This window comes from Muntiacus reevesi, chromosome 8 (genome assembly GCF_963930625.1).
Source record: "Muntiacus reevesi chromosome 8, mMunRee1.1, whole genome shotgun sequence".
Taxonomy (NCBI): domain Eukaryota; kingdom Metazoa; phylum Chordata; class Mammalia; order Artiodactyla; family Cervidae; genus Muntiacus; species Muntiacus reevesi.
In genome coordinates, this window is record NC_089256.1 from 91,482,382 (window position 1) to 91,494,940 (window position 12,559).

Below are 12,559 nucleotides of genomic sequence, written 5' to 3' on the forward strand. Positions count from 1 at the left end.
ACATGCCACCAAAGAAACATAGATGGTGAATAAGCATCTGAAAAGATGTTCCACATCATACTTAACAAGGGAAATGCAAAGTAAAATAACAATGAGATATGACTATAAATCTATTAGAGTGGCTTTGGTCAACAAAGGTTTTGGACAACACCAATGCCGACCAGGAAGGGGAGCAACAGGAACTCTTATTCATTGTTGATGGGAGTGTAAAATGCTACATTGAAAGATGATTCGGTGGTTTCTTACAAAATTAAGGCTATGGTTTTTCCAGTGGTCATGTATGGATGTGAGAGTTGGACTCTGAAGAAAGCTGAGCGCTGAAAAATTGATGCCTTGAACTGTGGTGTTGGAGAAGACTCTTGAGAGTCCGTTGGACTGCAAGGAGATCCAACCAGTCCATCCTAAAGGAGATCAGTCCTGGGTGTTCATTGGAAGGACTGTTGCTGAAGCTGAAACTCCAATACTTTGGCCACCTCAAGTGAAGAGTTGACTCATTGGAAAAGACCCTGATCCTGGGAGGAATTGGGGGCAGGAGGAGAAGGGGATGACATAGGATGAGATGGCTGGATGGCATCACCGACTCGATGGACATGAATTTGGGTTAACTCCAGGAGTTGGTGATGGACAGGGAGGCCTGGTGTGCTGCGATTCATGGGGTCGCAGAGTCGGACATGACTGAGCGACTGAACTGAACTGAAACATTTTCTTACCATACCAGCCTTGGTATTTACCTTGGTATTTACCCAAGGGAGTTAAAAACTTCCTGTATTTCCAAACAAAATCCTGCACATGAATATTTATAATAGCTTTATTCATAGCTACCAAAACTTGGAAGGAACCAAGATAATCTTCAATAGGCAAATGGATAAATCAAGGTGTTGTACATCCAGATAATGGAATATTATTTAGCACACACAAAAAAGCTATCAAACCATGAAGAGACATGGAGGAAGCTTAAATCCATCTTACCAAATGAAGAAGTCAATCTGAGAAAGTAACATATATATGAAACATGTACAGAAACATATGCATAGCATAAATATAACAAAATAACATGATTAAACTGAGCCAAATGTATTGGTTATTTAATTAAATGTAAATAAAATATCACACTTATGAAAATTTCATATTGGCAGTCAAAACAAAGTGCAACTTTTCCCAAAAAAGACTCAGAAAGATGATGCTGTAGATTGGATGATGGCAAAAAAAAATGTATATGTATACATAAATAAATAGAAGGAATCAGAATCTTGATTTCAAATAAGGTGTAATTTAGCCTCCAAAATATAAAATGAGACCAAAAAAGTATACTTTATACTTTTTTCATTATGCTAAGGACCAAAATGCATAATGAAAATGTTATTAATATTTATACATAAAATAGCATAGTAGCTACTTTATAAAGCAGAAACTAAAGGAGATAAAGAGACAAAAACTAATAGACTAATATAACTGTCTTAAACTTAGCCAAATCAAGTGGGAAAAATTAGAAAAAGTATCAGAGTTCTAAATAACACCATAGAGTAGAAATATGGAAAAATCCATATTAAACTCTGTGCCACAATGAAAGAGAACATCCTTTTTATTCAAATGTACATGCAACATTTGTGATACCTAAATCTACAACAAAGCCTATTTTAAAATTTTAAAAATAGGTGTAGTATCATCATTTCAAAACATATTCACAAATTCTTTCATATTCCTAATATTCAGGGATAGGATCTATATACCCTATATATACCCAGAGCAGGCCTTTGTGACTGCATTTGAAATTGTTAGGCCTTTAGACACAGCCTTTGTGTCTGGATGATAAGGCATTGTAATGTCCTGAAAAAAGTGGGACAAATCGTTTTAGCACTCAGCATCACTTCTGTGCCTTCTATACTGTCCCGGGGGTCATAGGACTAGAAGCTTGGGAATGACATTTCCCGTGGCACCTTCCCATTAGAATTTATTAAAGCTAGCAAATGAGAGGCAGTGGTGACACTCAATATGTTATTCTTGCTACAGAAATGCCGTGGTAGACCAGCAGTCATTTGCTGAAGCTGCCGCAGATTGCACACATTTCTTTCATCTTCTTTCATCTGTCGGCTGTGAGGTGGCTGTGGCTTCATATTGGCTTCCTGTACTTCCCTATGATCTCTCTTTGCCCTGCCCCTATGATTTCTTAAGTGCCGATATTAAATTTCTTTCTACTTGAAACATTTAAAGTAGTTTTGTTTTCATGACTACACCCTGACAAATACACCTGAGGACAGTCATTCCTTACCTAGCATATCAATCTTGTATAGTCCATTCTTCTTGAGCCAGAAAGAACTAATTCAGCATCTGGGAACCCAACTTCTGAGATACACTTTTCTATTTTATACCAACACTAAGTGAGGAAATAAAGAAAATACTGCTGTCCTAAACTCTCCCCTGCCTTGAGTTTCTGGAACTAAAAAGAGGTAAATATTTTCAACAAATTCTATATGTGATTGAATGCCAGGTCATTACAAACAGAAGCAAAGCCATGAGTTTATAGAGAGAGGAGAATTGCGCCATGAGTCTCCCCTAGAGAGAGACATCAAAATCATGATTCAAGCATTTCCATGTCCCCTAGCCAAACGCTATCTAGGAGTGTCCCAGACTTCACTTAAAACCCTAGCGAGAGGATTTTAATATCAGTAATTTAATTCTCACAGAGTTGAGATCATTGTTTTGTTGTCATAATAAAAGAATGGTAGTTGTCACAGTGTTTGGACTAAAAGAGGAGGGATATATCTGTGTATTTCTAAGTTCTGTCCAAGAGAGAGCATGCCTGTGACAATCGGTATTGATTTTCTACATAAAAATATGCTTAGAGGGAAGGATGATTCATTATAATGATATTATAAATTTAAGGGAGGAAAGCATATTTCCTTTACCTTTTCTATGCACTTAGCTTACGATTTGAATATCTGAATGGACCACCTATCAGAACAGAGGGCCCTTACTCTTCAGACAAATAAATCAATAGGTAACCTAAGGTGGAGGCCCGGAAGAAAACACACTTGTCTTGTGTGGTAAGGCAAGCAGAAATGACCGTCGTGAAGGATGAAGATTTATACTCACAGATCCCTAGAAGCAGGAGATGCGGCACACCATATTCCAGGGAGCCACCTGAGGAAGAACCAGAGTCAATCCAGCATCTAAGGACACGAGCAGAAAGCAGAGGCAAAGCCCTTTGTTGTGGCTTTTGTGAGAAGGAAGAGGCGAGGCAGGGGAAGCCAGGATAAGCAGGTATAAGGTTGCATCGTATGCTCTGAATAATTTTAGCAGGCTCTGTCCTGAGTTGTAGGGGCTGTCCTGAGTTGTTGGTCACCTTCCTGGGGTGATTAAGATGGAGGAACATTGGTCTGGAGTGTATGATGTACATATGAGTCTAACACAGGAGGGTTTGGGGTGGGTGAGGGGAAGCCTCTGGACTGGTTGTTTGCATTCAAAAGATGTACTCCCAGGCAAGATGTTTGCTCTCTAGGAACTAAGTAACCTAGAACAGTAATCTCTTCAAAGTCCGTGAGGCCCCAGATGCCAGAGCATCAGGATTACAGAAAATAAGAAAATCAGTAGAAATTCACAGTGAGATTCTTTTCCATCAGTCCCTAGTCATATACCCCAGCATTAATTCTAGATTTTCTACATAGATCTGACCTCAACCAGGGGTGGCAATCTAGGTAGAGTAACTCAGGTTCTCCATTCTTATGGATAAACAAGTGGCTCAAATGAGGACTTATTAAAAGGCTATAAAGCTACCTCACAGAAATGAAGCTGGGCTTCATGGGGGCAGGAGCTGGGATCTAGGAACCACTGAAGATGCAAAAAGTTTCTCTTGCACTCTAGTGCTCTCTCTCTAAGAATCAAGAATTCTAGTTACTCTTGTCATCCCTGATCTATGCCAGATCTATGCAGAAACTCTGGAACTCTAGAACCACTTATAATCCTGTATCCCATTTATTCCACTCATCTTCTATGATGTTTGCCTACACTGCCCAATTTCTCATTGATTTATTTAGAACTGTGATCCTGCCTGAAAATGCCTGCCATAGGCCCAACTCTATAAAAACTTTACATTCACAGACCCCCTCACTATTTTGGTTATAAACTCTGTGGCTCAGAAAATGTGTTTGGTGACAGGCTAGCTGGCAGATGGTCATCCAGTAGGTGTCAATCCCTCGTTCAGATTGTCATGGGGAAAGGTGATGACATGTACAAATATGACCAGAGAGACCCGTTTCTTCAGCAAGGGATGAGCATGGAGCACAGCGTCCAGAGAAGGGAAGAGGAAACAGGCACCCTGAAACTGCCAACCACAATCATATATCCTACTGTCAAGAGTTTTTCAATTATCTCCACTGTCTAAGGGGATTAGTTTTTCTTGGCATTCAAGAAGTTGCTGAAACTCTGATAGGACTTCTGGCTATTTATTCAGAGAGAAAAGTGGTAGCAATAAATTCTGCTCATTGAATATTTCCAACACTCTGCCTTCTAGGCACAGGAGATGTTACCTCTTTCTGGCTCCCATTGGTTGGTTGAGGACATGTAATCATTCTGGCCTCAAAGTGCAGACAATGTGTGCCACTTTCTGGCTGAACATGAATTTCTTGGCATGATATCCTCGGAGCTCTCTTCTGTCCCTTTCATGACAGCGTGTTCCTGATAGTAACTACTCTATCAGCCTGGGTCCCCTATGGGCTCATAGCATGGGCTATAGCAAGAGCAAGAACAATATTCACTCCAACACTTTAGAGCAGAGTGAACTGGGGCTTCCCTGGTGGTCCAGGGGTTAGGATTCTGCGCTTCCACTGCAGGGGACACGGTGTTCAGTCCCTGGTCAGGGAACTAAGACTCAGCAAGCTGGCATTGTGGCCAAAAAATACATACATAAAACAATATAGAGCTAAACTGTCCGAGTATTTTCTGTTTTTGGCAATGACTCCACAACACATGGGTGTATTCTAGCAGAAAAGCAGGTTGTTGTTGAGAGCATGTGTATATTTGAGTAATTAGACTTGATGGCTGCTGAGGTCTCTTTCAGGTTTAAAAGTGGTCTTCATCTTACTCAGCAATGAAACTCGTAGAGAAAACTGAGCTCTCTCCCCAGAGTCTCTCCCAGACACAGGGCTTTCTGAGGCTTACATGCAGACCATTTAAGAAGGGCTGAGTTTTATGGTTTCATTACTCTAGTTAATTCCTGTCCAAAAGCTCGGTGGGGTGTCCTGTGACCCGAGAGGCAAGGGGCATGAACCTTCAGGAGCAGTACCAGGGAGAAGGGACGAACGAAGGGGAAGTTCATTCTTAAGGCCAAAGTTGTTCATTCTCTCTCCTGGACTGCAGGGTGAAGAGTATGTCCCTAGAACTAACAAGCCTAGGGCTCTAGTCAGGACTTTGGTTCTAACAACTAGTTAGCCCTGGGCAAGTATCTTCCACTCCGAGTCCTGCACGTCAGCCATGAAGTGGGGCAGCTTGACCCGATGATTCTCAAGGTCCCTGGAATACTCTCTGTCCCCTTTCTACTATAGGATGAGCACAGGCCAGGGCTTAAAGTCTTGTGTTCAGAGCAGAGGAAGGTCAAAGCTGCACATGTGGGTTACATTTTCAGTGATTTATTTGTTTAATTTAAATAAAAAATATCATCATGTGCTTAAATACTTGAATAGTACAAAAGATTGCATCATAATAATAAAAAAATTGTTCTTCCTACTCTGCCTTCCCCATACCCTGGATTCTTTCCCAGAGGCCATTAGAGATATGCACACATTATGATATCTCCCCCTTTTTCTAACCACAAGTGGTAGCAAGATATAGGCATTAATATGCTCCTTGCTTAAACAATGAGTATCTTGGAATAAATTCCAGATCAGTACACATTTAACTTCTTCATTCTCTTTAAAGGTCACACATTATTAATATTCTATTATGTAGATATAAATAATAAAACTATCCTGCTATTAATGGATACTTGCATTTATATTTACATCTATATATTTGCATTTATATATATATGTATATATAAAGTAACCAACCTTCTGCAACCATAATCAATGCTTTGTACTGTTGAACCTTGTAGGGGGAAGAAAATATTTGCTTTTCTAGGGATTCTTAGATCCTTCATAAAACAGGTAAAAAGAAGTAGCCTGTTTTTTTCTAAAAGAGTAGATTAAATTCTCATTTAGAGAACTATTTAATCTATGTGCCTAGGACAATGAAATTTTTCTTGCTTTAGGAAAAAAGCAAAGAAACCATGATTTATCATAAATTTTTAAAGGTCATAACATGTTTTCAAAACTCTCTTTGGGAAGCGCCTTGTCTGTCATTGGTGGGCTGTTGGCAGCAAAATCATACTAACATGTTTGACAGAAAACAAATAACAGACAGATTCTTCCAAAAATGTTAACCAGACTTTATAAAAGAATGTATATCCTCAGGATATCTCGGCCTGAAAGATGCTGGCTTATTTTATAGAGAAAACAAGAATTTTCATCACTTTTTCCCTTGGAACAACTACAACAAATATTTTTGTTAATCCTAAACACTTTCCAACAAATAAAGTAAGACTCAGAAGCTCATTTTAAACTGTGTTGGGCCAAGAAGTCAACGTGGTTAATAGCCCATGTGAGTCATTTTTTTTCCCCCTCTGATTACTTGGTTTATAGCATCTTGTAGCTTAATCAAACAACATATCACAAAAGCTAAAATTTCAAGAGATGGTGTCAATACAAAGTAATACAGAGCATAGCTTGTTTCCTTTGCTTAAGAGACTGGGGCAGGGAACAGAAGGAAGAGCATCGCATTGTTTGTTATAGATCTGTAACTTGAATAGTCCCAGACCTTACCAGTTCGTGTTTATAAATGGGGTCACATTTACATATTCATTGACTCTAGCCCTTCTTGCATAAAACATGTATTTCATGAATCTTGTCCACCCCCGATAAAACTCCTGCCCCCAAGCTCAGAAAAATGGCCTTGAATTCTCAGGGAATGCCTTAAATGTATTCAGATGTGTCCTTCTCTAGCCTACTGTCATTGTTTATACTGCCTGAGAAGAACTGGTTAGGCTGCAGCAGAGGGCATGACTGTGCTAATCCCTGGATCTGTACATACCACTGCCAAAAACCCAAGCAAACCCTTCAAGAATCCAAGTTCTCAGATACCCCAATCATGCCACGTTCACACAGAAATTCCTGCAAAACTCTCACTGAGCTCCGAGTTAGAGTTGGGTCACCTGGGCATCACATCATCTTCTCATAAACACTGCCTTAACAACCTTTACCTGGACCTCTGTTTTCTCTAACTCACATGACCAACTGGAGCATCCAATACAGACAGATACCAAGCTGTCTCCCCCACCCTACTCCACCACTCACTGGAACTGCTCCATTTACTAATCACACATGCAGTCTTATTCCTCCACCAAATGCCTTCTGTGACAGCAATTCATCAACCCTGTTCAAAGCAGTCTGAATCCTAGTTTAGAATAGGCTGAGACCACCCCCACCCCACCTCCACCACACACATACTTCTCCAACTCACCCTTCCAAATCTTTTCAGCCACCACATAATATATCTGATGACTTTATTTCACTCTTAGAATTACTTTGGTCCAATAAGGCATTTTCCCATGTTTCTGCAATAAGTTAAGAAATGTTTCTAAATGCCCAAAATTATCTGTACAACAAAAATCATCGACTTCTAGAATTTTCAGGTTTTTCCTGGAATTTTCATGTATCAGGTATTCTCCCAGAAGTTGTTCTCTAGCACACTAGTCCCTTTATGGTGTTTGTTCACGGTTTTACAATAGTCATGAACTCCAGGTTCTTATAGCATTTTTATTCTAAACTCTCAGCGATCAAATATTTTGTTTGGTGGATTCTCAATGTGCATGTGATACCATGGTCTAGAGGAACATCACTGTGGGTCTATCAGTCACCATTGACTGAAAACATTCTGCCTTCAGCTACATGTTTACAGTTTCACGTGTGTTGGCAAAATACACTGATTAGTAGTTTTGTTTTTCCTTCTTTGATCATCCTTCTAGCCAGCCTAGACGGCTCCTTCTGTCTTGTGACTGTGATTAGCCCAAAGACACTAGAAGTTGAAATGTTTAAATTACCTGACTTATTCTTCTTAGCAAAATAGAAGCTATCTTTTTCCATTGGATTGGGTTCCAGTAAATGAAGCCTTAAGGCTTTTCTCATGCCTCATATCATTTTTAAATGACACTGGGCCAACAATGACTTCAGCATTACATTCCTAAAATTCAGGAGGCTAGAAACATGTGATTATATATAAAGACAGTACATGAAAAATAGAATCTGTCCCCTGGAATTCTCCAAAACTCTTCCCAACAGACTCATTCTGTCTCAGAATGACATCACGTGGGTCACGGGACAGAAAGACACTCTAGCGGAGATGACACATCTCCTGGGTTCTGCCAGAGCATGCCAAACATCGTCACTGGCGAACTCTAGGCTCTCATGACCTGCCCAGGCCATTTTCTGCCTCAAGTGGCAGGAAAAATATTTATTCATGTGACCTATTTCCAAGGTAATGTGACAGCAATTATTAAACCCCAAGAGTATAGCAAGAATATGTAGTTGGCAGCCTCTTGGGTGGGTATTACCTACATGTGTAACATTTCATTCTGTTTTTTCCTGTCAAGGCTGGTGATTCCTATAGAAGCCTTCCTTACGCAAGATTATAAATCACTGAAGTCTCTCTCTCTGTCTCTCTCTTACTCTGACTCTGTCTTTGGCTCCTTCTCTTAATCTACTGAAATTGAGTAGCAGCAAATAATAAAATATAGTTCATGGAAATCTATAACTTAGGGAGGGAGGAAGACAGGAAGAGGAAGAGAGGAAGAAAGAAAGAGAAGAAAGAAAAGCTATAGTCTAACCATTAAATAGGTCTCTAAAATGCAAATAATATACTGAAGAGGTATTAATATTAAACTCAGGGGGGAATGTTTAAACTTAGCAATATAGAGAGTAGTTTTAGCAAGTAAAGATCTCAGTCTAGAGGAGTGTCACTATTTTCATACAGGGAAACTAAGCAATCCACTCTTCATGGATTAGAATTCCTTCAGAAACAGGATAAATATAGGCTTTAGATGAATTCTTTCCAGAGAGATCTGAGTCTGTCCAGAAAGAGATTAATAAAACCCTTAAAGCCAGCTAGCTAATGTTTCTTTATCTTACATGTTAAGGAACCTGAGTCACCCCAAGAACTTAAGATCCTCTCTTCATCCTCCCTCTCCCCTCACCCTAACATTGGATTGGCCTCATTCATTTACACATTAAACAAATATGTGTTTTCTCCCCAAATCCTCACTCTTCCCCTCTCTCTAAAAGAATTTCCAGTGCCATTTGTGTAAAATGACTGTAGAATTTACTGTCCAAACAGATATTTTAGCCAGGACAAATGGCAAACCAAAGGAGATCCCAGGGCATTAAGTGTAAATCATGACGAGTCCATGAAATTGCCAGGTATTTTGAGAGGGAGAGACCACATTCACATAACTTTCATTACAGTGTATTGTTATAATTGTTTTATTTTATTTTATTTTGAGGAGTGGTGGTTTAGTCACTATACCATGTCCAATTCTTTGTGACCCTATGGACTGAAGCCTGCCAGGCTCCTTTGAATTTTCCAGGCAAGAATACTGGAGTGCGTTGCCATTTCCTTCTCCAGCGGATCTTCCTGACCTAGAGGTTGAACCTGCATCTCCTGCATTGGCAGCAAAATTTTTTACTGCTGAGTCACCTGGGAAGATCTTGTGTTATTATTAGCTGTTGTTCATCTCTTACTGTGCCTAATTTATAAATGAAACTTTATCACAGGCATGTACGTATAGGTGTACATAGGGTTCAGTACTATCTGCTGTTTCAGACATTTATTGAGGGTCTTGGAATATATCCCCTGTGGATAAGGAGAGACTACTGTAGTTTTTAAGAACCTGTGATAGGGATTTGTCATAATTGACATTACAGTATTTTAACATGATGTGGAAAATTCTTAGTTCAATTTTTCAATTATCAAGAGAAAATCTAACAATTAAAATGACACAATACAGGCATGATCTTATATAGAGAGATAAGCATAGCAGCAAATATATTAGGTAAAAGAGAAGAAACAAAATGAAAACAAAAAAAAAATTACGTCTCTTTGTATTGACTTTTTAGAAAACACTAAAAGTAAAATGGATAAGAATAATTTCCAAAATAATTAATGCAAATTTTATGTAGATACAAGACTATACCCAAGAAAATGTAGTTTCTTTCATCTCATCTTAATCCAATTTACCAAAACTGATCATACCTTTGAAGGAAAACATCAGAGTCACAAAAACAGAAAAACAAGGGAAACTCTGACCCACAGTAGTGTCCTCACACAGAAATGCTGTATGATCCTGCAGTATTTCTAGCAGTATAGACATGAGGGTGGGGGGAAAAGCTGATTGGATTGATACACGGCAAGAGTCCACAGAGAAGGTGCATTATAGAGAACAGGTTTCATTTCTCTTTAAATCAAACCTATTTCACATATCATTTGTAATTATTCCTCACCCCACCAAAAAAAAAAAATCTTTGAAAAGAGTTACAAGTTGTTGTTTAGTTGCTCATCCATGTCTGACTCTTTGCCACCCCATGGACTGCAGCACCCCAGGCTTCACTGTCCTTCACCGCCTCTTGGAACTTGCTCAAACTCATGTCCATTGAGTTGGTGATGCCATCCAACCATCTCATCCTCTGTTGTTCCCTTCTCCTCCTGCTTTCAATCTTTCCCAGCATGAGGGTCTTTTCCAATGAGTCGGCTCTTCTTATCAGGTGGCCAAAGTATTAGAGATTCAGCTTCAGCATCAGTCCTTCCAATGAATATTATGGACTGATTTTCTTTAGGATTGACTGGTTTGATCTCTTTGCAGTTCAAAGGACTCTCAAGAGTGTTCTCCAACACCACAGTTCAAAAGCATCAATTCTTCAGTGCTCAAACTTCTTAATGGTCCAGCTCTCAACATCCATACATGACTACTAGAAAACCATAGGTTTGACTAGATGAATCTTTGTTGGCAAAGTAATGTCTCTGCTTTTTAATAAGCTGCCTAGGTTGGTCACAGCTTCTCTTCCAAGGAGCAAGCGTCTTTTAATTTCATGGCCAAGACACCATCCATAGTGATTCTGGACCCCAAGAAAATAAAGTCTGTCACTGTTTCCATTGTTTCCCCATCTATTTGCCATGAAGTAATGGGACCGGATGCCATGATTTTAGTTTGTTTAATGTTGAGTTTGAACTTTAAACAAGAGGATGATTAAAATTGTAGAACTAGTAGATAACAAAGAATATTGTAGAGGAGAATACTTTTGGGATGGAGATATCCAAACAATTGAAAGACATAAACAGTGCCTACTAATTGACTTAGCAGAGTGGAAATTCTGAAATCTTTGCACTTGCAGAGGAGGATGCTCATAAATTGTGAGTGAGTTTTCACAGCACTCCAGGAGAGAACAGGGTTAGTTTCCAAGGGGCAATGTGAAAAACAAAGATGACGGTGGCCTTGCTCAAGGGTCTTAGTAAGGAAAAATTGGACCCACAGATCTCCTATCTCAGCTAACATGTTCTAATTATTGCATCTCATATACCCCATGTGTTAGACACAGATATATGCTCCCCAGATCCTCCTTCAGTGAAGCACTTTTGATCCCCACTATTGGGAGAACTTAGTGGACAGCTTCAAGCTCTCAGCAACTTAAGGGCTAGCCTCAGCTGCAAAGAGAGTCCTCAAATAAGGCATGCTTCTCCCAAAAAAGACCATATTCAGTGATAAACATGAGGGAATAAATGTCAGATATTGATGCAAGTCCATCAAGAGATACCAACCCCAGGATCACATGCAGGGATGAGGAATCATATTAAAATTGCACATATACTCTAATGCATGGTTAGTACATGACTCTATGTCATGAATTTAAAAATCATGGATTTTAGCACTAAAGGCTACAAATAGGAGTAGTCCCTCTTTCCAACACACCCAGTGATCCCCTTGAATAATGTGTGTGTTTATTCCCTTTACATCTGGGCTTTGTGGGTTTGAGCTTGTGATTCCTACAGGTGAGTGTACACACGAGAAGACACAGCAGAAGTCCCAATTAACTACAAGTTCAGCTCCACAGGGTCAGTTGACATGACAAGTGAACGAAAAAGAGAGAAGTCACCAAACTGGCAAGAACAATTCAATCTGATGAGATAAACATGCTTTTTTGTAGTAGAGACAGGAAATTTTGTGGTTGATCTCCATGGAGTCCAGTGGCACATCTCCTCTGTTTAATTTGGATAATAAGGAAACGAACTGAACCACCAGCTATGAGAAAGACATTGTGACTGAGCTCAGATACCTGAGAGGTAGGTAAGCCACTTAGACCAGCCCAGGTGCTCAACAAAGTTGAAGCAGATCTAGAATCGCTGGTGGAAGAGGAGAATAATTAGCATTGGTTACATCCTTGAGAATAACCTGCTCCAGAAATGAACCATGCTTTCACAAGGA